Source organism: Rhinopithecus bieti, unplaced genomic scaffold, assembly GCF_001698545.2.
Source record: "Rhinopithecus bieti isolate Rb0 unplaced genomic scaffold, ASM169854v2 scaffold_7724, whole genome shotgun sequence".
Lineage (NCBI taxonomy): Eukaryota > Metazoa > Chordata > Mammalia > Primates > Cercopithecidae > Rhinopithecus > Rhinopithecus bieti.
The window spans coordinates 1,549,880-1,563,502 of record NW_016805612.1 but is presented as its reverse complement, the minus strand read 5'-3'; the positions used below and the strand labels follow the sequence as shown (position 1 = coordinate 1,563,502).

General features: G+C 37.4%; 1 protein-coding gene across 1 annotated transcript in view; it reads left to right on the top strand.

Moving 5' to 3' along the window:
• The window catches only part of CDKAL1 (CDKAL1 threonylcarbamoyladenosine tRNA methylthiotransferase), a 603,344-nt gene that overhangs the window by 211,438 nt on the left and 378,283 nt on the right, over positions 1 to 13,623 (top strand). The gene's annotated exons all lie outside the window — the stretch shown is intronic.

The window sequence follows — 13,623 nt, the reverse complement described above, 5'->3', positions numbered from 1 at the left end:
ATTGTCTCATAATCTTGCAGGTTAATAGTTATTGGCAATGTGCTTTTCTTTTTGGCAAGTAACTTGGAGTGCTAATTTCAATACTTCCTACTCTGGGCCTCAGAAAGTATGAGTTCCAAATTCATTTTTTTGTTTAGTCTATAGAAAACTTTTAGAAACATGAATTTGGAATGTTTCTTTTAATAGAGAAAAATATCCCCTTGCTTGATTTATTGATGCCTCCCAACAGTTTTTCTCCACTTGTATATTCTTAGCTCAGTCCCCCCCTCCTTTCACATTCAACTAGTATTGAGAGAGAAATAAAGGAAATTTACTGACTCTTGTCAGTGTTCTCCTTTTAGAGCCAGATTATTGTCTAATCTAAGAAAAAGCCCGGGTGGTTGTCTTTACTACAGCATAACCAGTACTTCCAAGGATTGTTTAAAAGGGGCAAAACTTTTCCCAGAAACTAAATCTATTTGAAAAAATATTTGCTGGCATTCTTAGTGTTTGTTTTTTCATATATCTGTCAGATAATGGGGATATTAAACATCTGTCTACCAAACACTGCAACTTAGAAGACATGCAAATTAGTACTTTTTTTTTTTTTAACATCATGCATTTCTAAGTGCAACTGCATATAATTTTTTGAAAAGTCTGTTTTATTTTACTTGAAAATTTATTTGAAAAATGTAAAGCTGTAAAATCACCATGTAGAAAGTGAAAATCTCCTCTTCACTTGCTTACATCTATTCTCACCTGTAACTTACGCCAACATTTGGATATGATTGCTTCTTGGCATTTATATGGACACATTTATGAATTATACATGACTTGAGAAAAAAAGAAGACAGAACAGAAGTATTACCTGTGGATGGTGTCTAGGTTCTTTGCGTTTTAAACGAACAACTGGACAAAACGCACAAACAAAGCAAGGAAAGAATTAAGCAACAAAAGCAGAGATTTATTGAGAATGAAAGTACGCTCCACAGTGTGGGAGCGAGTCTGAGCAGCGCTCAGGGGGCCTGGATACAGAATCTTCTGGGATCCAGCTACCCTCTAGAGGTTTCCCATTGGCCACTTGGTGTTCACCCCATGTAAATGAAATGGTGGCCCCGCAGTCAGTCTGATCTCCTATGCAAACATCTGATTGGTTGTGGAAAGCTGAAGTGAACTTACAAAGTTACATGCTTATACAAATGTCTGACTGGTTGCAGAAAGCAACAATCAGAGGTACTTTCAATTTCCCATCTGTGCTGCAGAAAATATGGGGGTTTGCAAAGGGAGTAACCTCTGGTCCTTTTTTTACTTAGGCTGGAAAGTTGTTTTTTTTTTTTTTTCCGATTTAGTTCTAGAGAAGTCAGGGTGAATTGGCCTTAGGTTCCCTGCCTCCAGGCCCTATTCTCCTGCCTCAGAAACATAGTTTGTATAAACTGATTATGACTTTTTCTAACAATATCCACCTTAGCTCTGTGATTTACCTTTAGAGATGCCCTCTGAGCAACCAAGTTACAGTGTATTGCTTCTGTAGATCTTTAGTTAGTTAACATTGTCATATACAAGTGGGTTGGACTAGTTAAGGTGAGTGATTGAAATAATATATCAGAGGTTAGCAGTAATAATGTAGTAGCTATTTTTAGAGAAAGTATTAGAAGATGACTCTTACCAACATCAGTATGATAAGTATCTTTTTATTCCCAACCATGGAATGTTTGCAACATCAGTTTTTTTCTGTTGTGTTATTATCTGTGTATTAGAATTGAAACTAAAACTAGTTTTGAACTGGTGAGCTAACTTGTGAGATAACCCAGTGTGTTCAGGAAATGTAGTTTTTTTTATTTTAATTTTAATTTTAATTTTTTTTTTGATAACAGGGTCTCACACTGTATCAACCAGGCTGGAGTGTCGTGGTATAGTCAGAGCTCACTGCAGCTTCAAACTGTTGGGCTCAAGCTATCCTCCTGCCTCAGCCTCCCCAGTAGTTGCGACTATAGGCATATACGACCAAGTCTGGCTAATTTTTAAATTTTTTAGAGAGACAAGGTCTCCCTGTGTTGGCCAGGCTGGTCTCGAACTCCTGGTCTCAAGCCACCTTGACCTCCCAAAGTGCTGGGATTACGGGTGTGAGCCACGGCGCCCAGCCAGAAAAATTTTAAGTCCTCAAGTATTTGGTGGTTTTTGCCATAAGCAGTTTAGATTTGAAATACTGCACTGTTGCTTACCAGCCACATGATGTGAACACAGTATCTCACCTCTCCAAGCTTATGGCTTTCTCATCACTATAACATTTAATGTTTTTGTTTTAAGAATTTGAGATAACATGTATGAAGTAATTGGCTATGTCAATATTATGAAGAAGAAATATTACTTAAACTAAAATCCGAAGCCAGGAAGAGAAGTCTGATTTTGGGTAAGAGCGTTGTAACATCCATAGCAAACACATTAATGACTAAAATCAAATGACAGATTTTCTTTTGAGTCTAAATTATGTTTTATGAAAAATTTCTCTGTAGATAGATATCTAGTATGACAGTTACCTTTCATTTTCTAAATTTGAGAAGTGCAAATTCATGCTAAGGGTAGCCTTATAATCCCTTTCAAAATAGGTAGTATCAATCTGTAAGCTAATATTTTAAGATATTTAGTAGCATTATCTTTTTTCTGCAAAAGAAACTGAGATTTTAATGCTGTTATAGAAATCCTAGGTTTGAGCTTTAAAATTGCAAAGAATAAATATGAAAGTAAACATAATAGAAGAAATGACTCATTTTCTTATTACTATGACTTTTGCACATTTAGTTATTTAATCATTCAAGTGATAGGAATATTCTTTGGACCAGAAACTCTTAAGTTCTGCATTCTACCATGATTAGATTGCCTGTCTTATAATGAATAACAAACATGGTTTTGTGAAAAGTTACTCTATAATGAAAAACCTAAATATGCCACCAATAAAGGCAGTACTAGGTTTAAAGCTACTCTGTGGGGGGGAGTTAAATTTCCCATCCTTAAAGTGACATTTTCTTTCTTTTAATTTTTTTAATGGCTCTGGTATGTCAGAATTACAAATTGATTTTTTTAAATTCTAAATCAACTGTGGAGTGAGGATTGGAACCCAAATTTCCAGTCATGTGATACCATATACAATAGGGTCAAAATTTTATTCTGAACAGCATGTTTATCAGACTTTTTTTTTTTTTTTTTTTTGAGGTGAGATCTCACTGGAGTGCAGTGACATGATCTCAGCTCACTGCAGCCTCCTCCTGGGCTCAAGCAATCCTACCACCTCAGCCTCCTAAGTAGCTGGGACTACAGGTGTGCACTACCACGCCTGGCTAATTTTTCTATTTTTGATAGAGACAGGGTTTTGCCATGTTGCCCAGGCTGGTCTCGAAGTCCTGGCCTCAGGTGATCTGCCCACCTTTGCCTCCCAAAGTTCTGTGATTACAGGTGTGATTATGAGCATTTTATATTCATAAAAATGTATTTCTTGTTAGTCTAATGCATTAGGAGACTAAAGGCTAACCCAAAGGCAAGGAAGCATTCAGAAGAGACTCTGAAATAATCATAAAGTCATTCTGAATATAAAATGGCTTCCCACAATACTAAAAATATGCTGACTATGCATTCAGCTGCCAAAAAATGAGAGAGCTCATTAACTTTTGGATGGACAGCACTAAAGTAAATATTTCTATGTTTAAATATAAATGTAATTTCTTTTCTATATAAATTACGTCTGTTTAACTGGTTTTCTGGCATTTTTTTTCTCTCTCTCAACCTCCATAATTGACAATTTTTCCCTTCTCAGTGTGTGTTTTATGTTTGAGGAGACTTCTGCATGTGAGTTTAAGATTTACCAGGTAACTTCTGGGTATCATCTCGTTGTTCTCACAGACCGTTGCAAAACCTTCCTTCTCACTTCCTCCCTTCTGATGAGATTGAGGTTTTAAAAATTCCTAGGATTAACAGTGTTTGGGGGCTGAGTTTGCTGGGTTTGACACGGTTGCATTTTAGATATCTAGACAAACATGTCAAGTGGTGACCAGGACTTTGTTGGGGCCAGAATGAATTTACAAGCTGGTGTTTTCTAGGATATTTGTATTGATTTTTCTCTAGCAGCTAATCAATCAGTTTCAGTTGTGTAAGTGATGGAGCAAACCTTTTTAAACGTGCAGGGTGAGTGGTGTGGAAACAACACCTTTCACCGCGCTGTCTCTGGAATCAAAATGTAGAGATGATGGATGAGCTGCTTTTATAGCTATCGTGTGCTTTTCTAGATCTCATTTGTGTGTTACTACTTTTTGGCTCCCTCATAAATCTGAAAAGCCCCTGCAAGATAAGTGGCGTCAACTGGTTATGGAAAGGTAAAATAAATTAGGATGAAATATTCAGAATAGGAAGAAAATTTCTTGATGCCTAGTGATTTCGGTATTATTGTTGGAATTTAAAAAAATGGATTCTGTATTTCAAGACTTGCAAAGATACTACCTAGTATGTATAAGATTAATTATGAAATGCAGCTGTAGTACATTGCTTCCTACTTTTTTAGATAGGAAAGAATATGAACAATATTTGATTTTCTGTGTATAAGCTTAAAATTGTTCAGTTGTACACTTTAAATCAAGTACCATTTGACTGTAATGATGATTATTATACATTGATTTCTACCCAAGATTAAAACGGGGCCAATAATTGCATTCTGTTTATATAGCAGTTAAATTAAATGTCTCTTTAATTCCTTTATCTTTTCATATGTGCTGTATTCAATTGAGAAATGCATATTATCTGTAGGATTAATGATGCAATTTACATATCAACTTCCAAAAAGGATTTTAGGCAGCTTACATTAAATGATTGTATGTAAAAGACCATGGAAATAAGAGCCATGTTAAATGCTGTATTGTGTTCTGAAAGAGGGAAGATGATTTTACAACTGATGAGTCCTGGCTCCTCAGAAGAATAGCGAAATAGAGTGATTTATATAATCTGATAGGAGTATGTAAAAGAAAGTATATACTTTACCAAGAGAAGTCTACATGTTTCCAGGCACTAAACACGAAGAATTATTTTCATGCATTCTTTCCTAGGAGACACTGAATAATATAGTAGAAATGTTTCTGACTAAAGATAGATAGAAATTGAAGATACATTCTCTACTTAGCTTTTTCTTCTGTTGATTCTTGCAAAACCCAAAAATATAATATTAAAATGTAACCTTTAAAAGACATTTTTTGGGAGAACTAAATAAATGTAATGTACATAATGAACGTGACTTGATCGTGAACACAGTGCCTAAATAGCTGTTTATCAGATACTCAGTTTAAATAAGCTAAGATTAATTGCTGTGACTTCAGGGACTGTTAGCTAAGACTCTCAGTGGCAAAAACAGAGTATAATTTATGTGACCTTTGCCTATTCAGGTCTCTGAGTTTCTGTCAGTGGTGGTTAAACTTTTCTTAGCAACAAAGGGAACCCTTTTTACAAAGGAAACTTGAAAAAGTAGAGGCAGACCACCGTGGTTGAAGTAGAAGTGGGGCCCTGTTTGATGAGGCCTTTCCTCAGAACTTTGAGGATTCAGCCAGAATCTGCTGGTTTAGATTAGTGTTTCTAATTTTTAAAGGTATTGCTGAACACTGCAATCCAGGAGTGGTGAAGGTTTCCTTCAAGGACAAATAGTAAATATTTTAGGCTCTGTGAGCCATAAGGTCTCTGTTGCAACTATTTTGTTCTGTCCTTGTAGCATGAAAGCAGCCACAGAAAATATGCAAATGAATGGATATGGCTGTGCTCCATTAAAACTGTATGATAGGCCAGTCGTGGCTCATGCCTGTAATCCCAGCACTTTGAGAGGGTCTCGGCAGGCAGATCACTTGAGTTCAGGAGTTCGAGACCAGGCTGCCAAACAGGATGAAACCCCTTCTCTACTAAAAATACAAAAATTAGCTAGGCATGGTGGCCCATGCCTGTAACCCCAGCTACTTGGGAGGCTGAGGCAGAAGAATCACTTGAACCCAGAAGGTGGAGGTTGCAGTGAGCCAAGATCGTGCCACTGCACTCCAGCCTGGGCGACAGAGGGGACTTTGTCTCAAAAATAAATAAATAAATAAAAAACCCTGTGTGATGGGGTTATTGATGAAGGGGTTTCGTGGTCAATTTTGAGGGAAGTTAATTTAAACAAATTAATCAAGATTCATCGTGGCAGAACTTCTGGTTCTTTGTCTAATATGTTAATACATATTGTCAATCCATAAAAGAAGGATTTAGCCTTTAAGAACTAATATAGATGTAGACTAGATTAGTGTTCTCAATCTGGCTGTTTAACTCACTTCGCAGTCTTATAAAACCAAAACCAAATGTGTCTGCATCATAACCCTAACAATTGCATCACAATTTCCATGGATGAGGGCTTTGCGTTTTCTAAAACACAGGTGACTCCAGTGATAGTCAGAGGTGAGAACTACAATTAAGAACCACTATTCTAGAAAATTTTTTGGTTGAAGCTGTAAAATGAGCTGTCCCTCTCAATTCTAGTGAGAAGGATTTTGAGGAGAAACCCTGGTTGATTAGTAAATAATGGCCAAATAGGGAAGGTGGAGGGGCAACACAATTGTTGTTAATTTGCTAATATGCCCTAGATAGTGAATGGATGGTTTCAAAGTCCAAAGGTACTTATTTAAGTTAAAAGGCTCAGCTATTTCTGTTATCAACCAAGGCATCACAAAAGGGTGACTGACATTTGTGGAGCACTTACTGTGCATATGTAGGAATTAGGATGAAAACCACATGGTCCCTGTCTTTAAGGATCCCCTCCTAGTTTAAGAGAGAGAGTAGCTTGTTGGACTAATGAAAATTGAAGTATGCAAAAACAGACACCACATTTGGGATAACAGAAGTCATTCTTACAAATCAGCCAGGTTTCTTCCTCAGAATCCCTCTCACTAAGTTCTTGTTAGCCACTGCCATTGATTATGCTGAGTATTCGGGATGAAATCTACTTGCTGTTCTGAGTCCCGAGGCTTCTGTGATGCCGAAGTCTCTGAAAGAAAGAAACCAAAGGGTGACTCTTTAACTAAGGTAACTGTTGGAACTATGTAGCTGTTATTTTTCCATTCATTCAACAAATATTTATTGAGCATTCATTAGAAGCAGTTCTTATTTCTGCTAATAGGCCCATGCTTTAGAAAAGGTATGATAACAGTGTATTATTACAATCAATAGTTGATTACTTCTGCCAATGAGGAGGACAGAAGGAGAGGTTTGCTGATAATGGAGCAAACAGCTTATCCTTGCCATGGGAAACAAGGATGTGATCCCAAGGTTGTTACATTTTTTTTCATAATTCCGAGTTTTCATAGTTCAGAGTATATATAATCCAAAGTACAGAAAATCTGCTGCTTCTGGAAATACCTTTTAAATCTATCCTTATGAAAATCATAGTGCAGTCATCCCTCACTGCTATTGGTGAGTTTTATTTACTTTTTACTCTTTTGTGCTCTATAAAACAATTTACATACATACAGCTAAGTATAAAAGTTATTTAAAGTAATGAGATTCTGGGAAAACAGATAAGAATAGAAAGTTTGGAACTTGGTGGAAAATTGGAACACTGGAAAGTTGGCCATAATCACACATGTGGTATTTCAAATCAAGCAACAGTTTTGACTCTTAGTTTCTTGAACACTTACTGTCTTTAAAGAAAAGTAATACCAGCTTGGCATTAGGTTCAAAAGAGTTTTCACGTAGAGAGTGGTGAGGGATAGAGTAGATCCCAGCAGCATCCCTTTAACACTCACTCACATACTGTGTTTCTGAAAATTACATATTTTGGTGTTTCTTGTTAGAACTTGCAGACATGCCGGCTGGGCGTGTGGCTCATGCCTGTAATCCCCAGCACTTTGGGAGGCCGAGGCGGGTGGGTCATCTGGGGTCAGGAGTTCTAAACCAGCCTCACCAACATGATGAAAACCCATCTCTACTAAAAATACAAAAAATAGCTAGGCATGGTGGTGCACGCCTGTGTAATCCCAGCTACTTGGGAGGCTGAGGCAGGAGAATCGCTTGAATCCAGGAGGTGGAGGTTGCAGGGAGCCAAGACAGCACCACTGCACTCCAGCTTGGGCAACAGAGTGAGACTCCGTCTCAAAAAAAAAAGAACTTGCACACATGTTTTGAAAAGCATAACACCCTGAAGGGATTTCTTGGGTGCTAAGACAGTACAAAGTATGCTACTCACTGATAATCCGGTTCACTTCCAGATTCCACAGCCATTGGGTGCTGTAAAGGACTCCTGTTATAGAGGCTAATAGCTTAGGGGTTTGTACACCGTAGGTCATTTTGTGAGGTGGTATAGCTAGGTCCAGGAAGAAAACATTAGAATTTGTATTTATTTGTGTTTTCTCATTCTTTAAATTTTTCTTTTTTTGTGTGTATGTTTCGTATTGTATTTGTTACTACAGTAGTACATGAATATAATTAACAAGTATACATCAATGGGAATACTTTTAAAAAACTTTTTAGCTGATTCAGAAAGTGATATGTGGAGACCACTGATTTAAAGGAACAAATAGCCTGCCCATTTTCCACTATAAACATAATTCTTTCAGCCAGACGTTTGGTTTGAATAGGGCAACAGACTTCTGTGTTCTCTATCAAGATCCTGAGGTGCCCATATTCTGCTCTGATTGAGTGCAAATCCACCTGCTTTTGAGATCAAATAAGCAAATAATGAAGTGTATGCCCTTTGGAGGAAAACTGCTGTATTTAATGAAGACTCTTGCCTGCGTCTGGGGACAGCCATGCGTCTCTGCTCAGAGGTGGAGAGATACGCTGCTCGCTCAGGAGCACGTGTTTCCCATTTCTTCATCTGTGTTTTAGGACACGGGAAGACTGAACCAAGAGGGGACTGGGGTCAGGCGCATGTGGCAGTGTGAATATGGGTTTAGTAGGTGCGCAATAAATGTTGAATGAGTGGTTAATCTAGAATTGATTATGCCTGATGAAATTCCATGTATGACTTGAAACCCATAATGAAAAAGTATGGAAAAACCATATTTTTTAAGTGGGCAAGAGATATTGCTTAGTTTCAGCTGCTCTTCCAGCACAATTGAATGCTGTGTCTTATGACATGGGCTTGATTTTACAACACCAGATATTTAGAGTTGGTGGCTTTCCAAGATTTACAACGGAGAAATAACTGACTTTGCAAAATCATCTGATAGTTAACGGGTATCTAACATTTTACCAAAAGGGTATGTCCACCTAGTTCCACACTTACAGTTATAAGTAATATATATTTGCTTTGATACCTTTACTAAACAGAATTCTACAAATGATTCTTGTGACCAGGAACAAGAGTTAACTAAGTGTTTGCTTTTACCATTTGAACTGAGGCTGATCTGTCTCTGGGATGATGTTGGAGAACTTTAAAGGCTGCAAGTTGGTTTTGGAAGATTGTTTAATGGAATTTTAATAGCCTTGGAAAGATGCGAAAGTGATACTGCTACCTGGTGGTTTGTAAACCCGACCTTTGTGAGATGTTTTCTGGGCAAAAGTACTACTTTGTGATGCCAGCAGCCTTTATTGATTCCGCGGAGTCTGCAGTTTTCTAACACTGGCTGTCAATTCATTCCAGTTGAAAAATTATTAAATTCCTTCTCCTGCTTGTGTGGATATTAAACTGCAGTAAACATACTTGCACAATATCAGGTAGGGCGAGCAAAATTTTCTGCCTGGAAAAATAAATGTTTGTTAGTGGGACCTTGGCTCTTCTGCAGAGGTTATAAATTTCTGTATTTCTTTTTATTTGTTGTTCTCAGTCATGCTTTTTATTTCTCTTGGTGAGTTCCAACACATTTCTTGTTATTTGTAATATAAGAAAGAGAAGTTTGATTTAGATTGCTGACTTTTAAAAATATGTCCTCTTAGTAAATCATTTCTTATAGTGTGAACAAGAGTGAACCCTGGGTGGTAAGAGTTTTTAACCTGTGACAATATAATCGGGTAAGAATGAGAAAGAATTGATGAAACAATGAATGGATAAGGAATGAATGATTATGTGATCATACACTCCACATAGATCTTTCTGAGTTGTTGAATTTTAGTTAAGAAAGAGGAACGATGATGAGATAGTCATCATTTATAAAAGTAGATTTTAAACACCTCCATCTTTGAGAATAACCTCTGGACCTTGCAGTTATTGAGGTCATTGGCAATTATTGAGGTATATGTTTGAAATGCAAATATCTGGCCACATTCCCAATTCAGTAGCCTTGCCATAGGCCCAGGAATTTGCATTTTTCAAAACAACCATTCCAAATGTTTGGGGGGCAGATAATACAAAGACCACTTCTAGAAACATTTGTCTAGAGAACTTTCTTGATTACATATACCAAGACATTTGATCAAAGTATTAAAGAGGATTGGGGAAGAAATGTACCATTTATGTGAGCTAATAAAAATCTGGGCCAGTTTTCTCTCTGTGATAGATATAGGGACCAACTGCATTCCTCTCACACCAGACCTTTCTTCACATTCTTTTTGGGGAAGTTCTTTTTTGAGGTGAAATCTCGCCCTGTCTCCCAGGCTGGAGTGCAGTGGCGTGATCTTGGCTCACCGCGACCTCTTCCTCCCGGGTTCAAGTGATTCTCCTGCCTCAGCTTCTTGAATAACTGGGATTACAGGCACATGCCACCACACTGGCTAATTTGTATATTTTTAGTAGAGATGGGGTTTTACCCTGTTGGCCAGGCTGGTCTCGAATTCCTGACCCCATGTGATCCACCCACATCGGCCTCCCAAAGTGCTGGGATTACAGGCATGAGCCACTGTGCCCAGCCTGTTCTGGGGAATTGTAAAATACAGATTTCCAGGCTCTACCTCAAAAGATTCTGATACTGAGCTAGGCTTACAAGCCTGGGAATGTTTACTTTTAAAGCTCTATAAGTTTGGGAATAACTAGCCTAGAATTTTTTCTGGGATTTAGCTCTTTTTATTCTTTTTTGACTTTTTTTTTTTCTGTTTACATATCAGTATTTTGGTATGGGCATTTGGTATTTGAGTTGAGCCTTTCAAAGCAAAATATCACACTGTATATAATTAGAAGAAAAAAGGGACCTTGAACTTCCTTATCCATGTCTTAATAAAAGTGATACTCCTGTATTGTGAAAATAATTCTTCATTTTTTATCAGCATGAATGAAGTCATTAGCTTATTTGTTTTTATAGATATGTAGGAATAATATGTAAATTTGTGTAGTTTTGGAAGATAACTTTATTTCCTTGAGATAAGGTATATCTTTGTTTATTTCTCTTTATTTGAGAAGAAGTGCTAAATCTGAATTGTAGTAGAAATCTGCAGTTCTTCCAGTATGGAAAGTGCTTCATTTTGATACATTTATGTGATGGAGTGTTATAAAATTGCATGTAATAATGTTTACAAAGTTGATAATAACCCAGAAAATGTCTTATAATGTTGATTTTTTAAAATGCTGTAATATCATATGTACTGTATGATCACAATTACTTTTAAAAGGAAATAAAATAAAAAAGAATTAAAACAGATAAAACGAGAAATTAAGCCAAAATGTTACTTTTCTTGGGGACAAAGAGTATATTAAACATTTTGCTACTTTAATATTTTCTGTATTTTCCATAAGTACATATCACTGTAGTTAGACTACATAAAATAAAATTTATTTTTAAAGAATCGCATATTATCCATTTTTTAGTATCAAAATTAAATCATATAAGTATATTTTTTAACGAGTCACTTTTGTTACTTGACTAAGATATAGAAATAGAAATCTGACTATCTGAAACATTTGATAAACTAATATTTGTTTGTAGATTAACTTTGAAGCTCGTGGATTCTCTTTGATCATGTGATAACCTAATATTCTGAAAATTTTGTTTTAACGAATAAATGGTGTTCACTGCACTCCAGCCTGGGTGACAAAGTGAGATCCTGTCTCAGAAAAAATAAAAAACTTAAAAAAAAAAAGAAAAAATTGGTGTTATGAAGATCTGCTTCAGTAGAAATCTGGAAGCCACCTGGCTTTCCCTCTTCCATTTCCTGCCTGACTCTATGGTCTTAACTACAAATCTATGAATAAGTACAAGAACTGCAGTATAGGAGGAAGGCTTTGCGGTTCCCTTGCCCTTCATTTCCAGCCGAGGAACACGAAGCCTACAAAGAGGTGACTCCCCAAGCTTCTGTCACCCAATGCCAGTCTGTCACCACTACCCTGTGGCTTCTTTAGCTCTAATAGCTCTAACAGTGATAGCATTGACAGCATCTTTTTGGAAAGACAATTCAGAGAATATGGGAGGAAAAAAATGATGGTGAGTATGAGAGTTTACAGAAAGAGAAGTTTTGGGCTAGAAGATTAAGCCGTGGCTTCTTAGAAGAGAAAGAACTTGAGTAGGGCCAGGAGAAGTGTTCTGCCTTTGAAGAGGATGCAGTTCAACTTTTCATCAAGGTCCATGAGATCCCATGTGATCTGGCTGCACTTTCCGTTCCAAATTCATCCTGTTGCATTTTCTCTAACTTGCTATCATCCAACTGTTGTTTCTTGGTTCCTTGAATATAGCAATTTCCTTTTCCTTGAGTGGTTTTTTCCTGTGGTCTTTGCATGGCTGTCTTTTTCACATTAAGGTGTCCACTTAAATATTACCTCCTCATAAGTCACTTCTTTGACCTCCTTTTTGAAGGGAACATTTTTTCTCTTATTCTCTATCATATCACTCTGTTTATTTGTTCCAAAGCACTTATCATAATTTTTTTTTCTTTTCTTTTGAGATGGAGTCTCGCTTTGTTGCCCAGGCGTAATCTCAGCTCACTGCAACCTCTGCCTCTCGGGTTCAAGCTGTTCTCCTGTCTCAGCCTACCAAGTAGCTGGGATTACAGGTGCCTGCCACCACGCCTGGCTAATTTTTGTATTTTTAGTAGTGACGGGGTTTCACCATGTTGGCCAGGCTGGTCTAAAACTCCTGACCTCAGGTGATCCGCCTGCCTCAGCCTCCCAAAGTGCTAGGATTACAGGCATGAGCCACTTCGCTTAGCCAAAGCATTTATCATAATCTGTACTTTGTATTCATTTATCTTTCTATTCATTTATTTATTGTCTGTTCTGAGAAGTATGTGAGAATACCTTTTTTATTCATCATTGCATTCCTAGAGCTTGGCATGGCATAGTGCATAGAGTAGGCCCATAATAAGTACTTGCTGGGCTGGGTGCAGTGACTCACGCCTGTAATCCCAGCACTTTGGGAGGCTAAGTGGGGCAGATCATGAGGTCAAGAGATCAAGACCATCGTGGCCAACATGGTGAAACCCCTTCTCTACTAAAAACACAAAAATTAGCTGGGTGTGGTGGCGTGCGCCTGTCATCCCAGCTACTTGGGAGGCTGAGGCAGGAGAATAGCTTGAACCCGGGAGGCGGAGGATGTGGGGAGCCGAGATCGCACCACTGCTCTCCAGCCTGGCAACAGAGCGAGACTGCATCTAAAAAAACAAAAAAAGCTTGATGAATGAATACATGAATAAAAATAATTTAAAAATTAATAGAATCCTATGGAATTTAGATCTGTTTAGAAACATTCTGCTTAGTGTGGTCTATTTTTTTTTTTTTTTTTTTTTTTTTTTTTT